Genomic DNA, 5,442 nt, shown 5'->3' on the forward strand with positions numbered 1-5,442 from the left:
TGGCTTGTAGAGATAAGATTAAGCAGCAAAAAGACCAAAATAGCCAAACTGCCACGCACCTGCTGCCTCTGCTGCTTTCTGTACCGGTACAGCCTGAGGATTGTACCGATACACCAATGCAGAAATGCACAATTCGCAATTTCAAAGCACTTTCTCACTTCCGAGGGTCCGATGACTCTCCAACTCGTCCACAAACATCTCTAAACCTTTTAGAACATGTAGGGTAATTCTAAATGTCATCCCCATACTCGAACTTCGCAATTTCCTAAAGTTCAGTATACTACATGAAGTTGTCATAATGGATAAAACAGTAAAAGGTTTCCATTTTTATCATTTCATATGAAAAATAATTATTAATAACTAATTGTTTGGATAGATTAATTTGAAGTATGAATCAGATTAGATTGATCCTCTGGAACAAGATGATGCTAACACAGACGCTATTACACAAATTCAGTTGTTGTACTAATAGCAGTGCACGTTAATATCGATAATTAGGGTAAATATACTTTTTAATATTTTATTCTTTTTGCATATTTTAAATTTATTTATCAAGATGAATTTATTTAGCAACGAGTTTTGCGAGTAAAATTGTGCTTAATCCACCTATTCCAAAAACTCAAGAAAATAAAATTAAGATAAAAATTTTTACTTATGTGAATTTTTATTAAATTTCTATTTTTTACTAATTTTATCTATTTTGATGATTTACTAATGTTTATTTTATTATTTTTCTTACTTTCATTATACATATAAGTAATGACTGGGAAAGTGGTAAATATTTTTTTAAATAATGGTTAAAAATTCACATTTTATTTCAACTTTTTTTATCTATTAGACATTTTCAGTTAGTTTAGTGACAGATTTTATTTTATTTTTTTCTGATGACACCGTGATGGGTTTTGTGTTTTTTCTTTGATGATATAATTGTAATTCTATTTCTTATTTCTATTATTTTATTTTAATAATAATTAAATACTATATATAGAATTTATAATATTTATTTATAAAAATTTTAGTTTTTAGTATTTGTGCGACGTGCATTACACATGCACTTAACTAGTATATTTATACACTTGAGTATGTAAATAAAAAAAAAAGAAAAAAAAAAAGGAGATGTACGGCACAAGATGCAATACTGATTGGTAGCATCATAATTGATTAAGGTTGCCATGCACCTTAATTAATTGCATGCATATTGTTATTTGATCTGTATACGTATAAAGATCAATCTCTCTCCGATTTCTTTACCGTGCGCATGTTTCTCTCCGATCAACTTCTCTATGTTAGCCTAGTGGCCCTAATCTTCATTAGATTTTGATGATATAACAAATAATTATTATTATTGGACTAACCTTTTATCTTGAGTTTTGTGTTTTAGATCTCTCTATCTTCAAAAGGACTCAAGATGAACAATCTTCTAGCACCAAGCTTCACCACTTGAAGCTATGCTTGCTTCCTTAGTCAAATAGACAAACTCACTCTCTCTATTCTTAATTTGATTAACATCATTAGAGTGAGAATTTTTGAGCTAAGTTTAATCTATTCCTCTTATCACATTATAGTTCACTTGATCTATCTCTATCTTGTGATAAGGTGCATAGGATTTTAAAATATTCAAAATCTGCTCAAAATCAATTTTCTGTCAAGTTACTGTTCCTGGACTCTGATCTGGGCGTCCTAAAGTGGATCCGAAACTTATGTGTTTTTTGGATCCTGCTGTTTGCTGTTCGGGTGGCCCAGAAATTTCTTTATCTGATCTGGGCGCCCGAGTGTCTGTTTAGGGTAACTGGATTATTTGACATGACAGGCTGCGTGTTCCGGACAGTACGACGAACCAGCCCGAAAAAGTTCTGACGCGGCGCTGCGCAGGCGGCGCGCGTGCTGGAAATCTGGGCGCCCACATCTTCTAGAAGCCAAAATGATTTCGCTTAGAAAAAAGCGGCGCACGTGGTCTGTCTGTCAGAAAAGTCAGCGCGCATGTTCTGGGCGCTCACAATTTCTGGAGGCCTGATTGTACGAATCCAGAAAAGCGGCGCACGATATCTGACAGGCAGTTGGAAGCGCAGTGCGCATGCACAACTTCTGGGCGCCCGAAATCTGGTTTAGGGCGCCCGAAAGTGCAACGGTCTGAAGCTAACGGAGGCTATAAATAGATGGCGTTGAGGCCTTTTTTAGCCTCTTTTAGAAAGTTGATTTGAGTTTAAAATTTTCAGTGTTTTTAATACTCTTAGCTCTCCATTCTCTCTCTAAACTTGAGTGCAATTTGTAGTGAGATTAAATCTTGTAAAAAGAGAGAGAAGCAAAGTCTTGGAGCTTGAAAAGAAGAAGGTGTTGGTGTGAAGGCTTGGTGCTTGCCCGCAAAAGTATCATCTAGTGGAGATCCAACATTCTCTTGTGTTGAGGAGTTGGCGGGGACGTAGGTAAAGTGCCGAATCTCGAAACAAATCGATTGTGTTCCTCTTTGAGTTTGCATTTGTCACGCCCCAGATTACACTTTCCCCGGGCGTGCCGACAAATCCGCCATATACAAAGGAATTTTTCCTGTATACGAAGCGATAGCTGTACTTGTAAATCAAACACTACTACGAACAGTAGTAGAGAGCTGCTAGAGAAAACAGAAGCTAAACAAACTGAGTTTCATATACATAGTCCAAATCCAAAATACAAAGCTACTCGCACTGGCGAGTTAAGTCCACTATGTACATAAACTCGAAACAAAACATCTACCTACAGTAGGGGCACCTCTAGCTCAGCACGTCGGGTAGGGCTCTAACTCGCGACGCCCTTGCCTCGATCCTGATCCGCGGAAGGCGCAGCAGCCGAAACTTGTAGCTCTGCAAAACAGGGGTAACAACTGGGCGTGAGAACTACTGTAAAAACAAGTAATCCTCAGTGGGTACCGCCCAAAACAATATCGGTCCACCCACTAAGTCTACAGAAGGGAGCAAGAATAGCCAAAAAGCAGGAAATAAACTCAACCGCTACAAATCACTATACTATCATGCTCTACACTAACCAACTGTAGGAAATGTCAAATCTGACCCAATCCAATCGGGACTGTAGACATACCCGTCCCTGGGACTGTGAACACACCCGTCCCTGCCCCGTTGCAACTATCAGGCTCTATCCACACAACTGGTCCGTGGAGAGCAAGTCCAACCGGTATGAGCGACACCAACGCAAAAGCACAAAGCCCATCTCCGGAGTGGCACTCGTGGGCGCTACCCAACCGAGTATGCAGCGTATCTCTGTCGAGCTCAATCAGGCTCCAACTAGCCAAAGTCAAGTAAACAGGGTCAAAACAGGTCTACAAACCAAACCCACGTGCCCTCGGCACAATCTGTGACCAAAACAAGAATCTGGGTCCACCGCTAACCCGAACGGCACCCAACGACCCGAAACAGCCTAAACTCTGCTGAAAAATAAGCTCGGCACCCCAGCACGAGCGTAAATGCCTTCTAAACTACCCCAGGTATCCATCGCACTGATACTGCAACGATACAATCGAATCACGGCTCCTAGAGCTAAATCTGGTAGTTTAAGCATATGACGGGTCAAAACGCAGGTTTTCTCCTAAGTCAAATTTCAAGTCCAACATGTATAATATAAATATTCATTTCAGCATGCTTCTACATTCATATTACATTCAAGATGCTAATCGATGAATTAAAGCATGATATACAAAAATCGAACTATACACGTCGACTAAACATGCACTTAGGAGCGAAACCGATGATACACCCACCTCTAGTGCAATTCCTGGCAGCAAGATGGTCTCGGATCACAAGCAACACTGCTGGAAACACCTCCAAACCAGCAACAAAGCCCCTCAAGATCTGGATTTACAATTCACCCAAAAATCCAATAAAAACCATCAATTTACCAAAATTTCAGCACTTAAGCTTAATTATCTCAATTCCAATGTCAAAACTCACCTAATGATCTCCAAATCGGGTGAGGACAGATCCAAATCCAGCAACTACTGATGGGTGATCAATCTCAGGTCCAAAATCCCACTGCCTACAAAGTTAGCATCAAGAAAAGCTCAAAAATTCCAATTTCAGCTCAAAGTCAACAGCAGTCCAGAAAAACCTCAGTTCGACCAAGCTAACCTCAACCAAAATCTGCAATTCAGGGCTTCGTGGATTCCTCTGGAAGTCTAGAATCCAGCAAACCAAGTTTCGTCGAAATCCGACCTTCCTACGTCGCGCACGAGCCAAAACACTGGAGGTCGTCGCTGAAGAACTGCAGAATCAGCACTCCATCAAGCTGGATCAATGGAAATTTGATGCAAATTGAGGCAAATCCGAGGGTAGAGATGCTAAAAGGGACTTCTCTGTGAAGAAGGGAGGAAAAGAGCTCACCAGGGTCACCTTCCATCTATTTATAGGCTGCTGGAGAGATAAGATAAGCCCCAAGAGAAAACAGCTGCTATCCAGTACTCATGCAGAAACGGGCATTTCTGGGCGCCCGGAACCATGTTGTGGGCGACCAGAACATCCCGACTGCACAAACCGGGCTCCTCGGACTCTCCGCTCGCGGTGTGCTGCGCCCGTAAATGGCTCCGGCGGAACTCACCTACCGCCCTGCCACGCGTCGAAGCAAGCGATATTCACGATGTCGAATTTCCGGACCCACATCTGGGCGCCCGGAACATGGGATCCGAATTGGCTTCCAGTTTCAGTTAAATTCAACACTCATTTCTGGGCGACCCTAAAAATGTTCTGGGCGCCCGAATCTGGCAAAACTCCAGTTTTGCTTATTTGAGTGCGCCGAGTCCAATTCTGCATCCAATTCGTGCAGAATTGACTCCGACTCAGTCCGACACTCTCCAGAGATGTCGACCAGTCACTAATACTGAAGCCAACCCTCTCCAAAGCTCAGGAACACTACATCCTCCCCCACTACAAAAAGTTTCGTCAGTGAAACTGAACACATACCTCAATCCAGAGCCTCAAATAGGTAGGGGTAGGACTCCTTCATCACCGTCTCCGGCTCCCATGTCGCCTCCCGCTTCTCGTGATTACTCCACTGCACCTTTACAAAGGGTATGACCCGGTTGCGCAACTCCCTCGACTCACGAGCCAGAATCCGCACCGGTCGCTACTCGTAGCTCAGGTCCTCGCTAATCTCAAGCGGAGTGAAGTCAATCACGTGGGAGGGGTCAAACACATATTTTCTCAAAGCTGAGACGTGGAAAACATCGTGAATGCCGGCTAGCCGTGGTGGTAGAGCAATTCTGTAAGCAACTGGCCCGACTCGCTCCAATACCTCGAAAGGGCCTACAAAACGTGGACTGAGCTTTCCACGTACACCAAATCGGCGAATCCCTCTGGACGGCGAGACTTTAAGAAAAACATGATCTCCNNGAAATGTCAAATCTGACCCAATCCAATCGGGACTGTAGACATACCCGTCCCTGGGACTGTGAACACACCC

At 42.4% G+C, this 5,442-nt stretch overlaps 1 long non-coding RNA gene across 1 annotated transcript; it reads right to left on the reverse strand.

Annotated features, from left to right (window-relative positions):
* On the reverse strand, positions 3,809–4,158 carry LOC109718016. The gene is made up of 3 exons (XR_002218342.1): positions 4,116–4,158; positions 3,939–4,023; positions 3,809–3,839 (listed from the first exon to the last, which is right to left on the reverse strand). It is a non-coding gene; the product is annotated as an uncharacterized LOC109718016 (long non-coding RNA).

The sequence above is a fragment of the Ananas comosus genome, linkage group 12, assembly GCF_001540865.1.
Source record: "Ananas comosus cultivar F153 linkage group 12, ASM154086v1, whole genome shotgun sequence".
NCBI lineage: Eukaryota > Viridiplantae > Streptophyta > Magnoliopsida > Poales > Bromeliaceae > Ananas > Ananas comosus.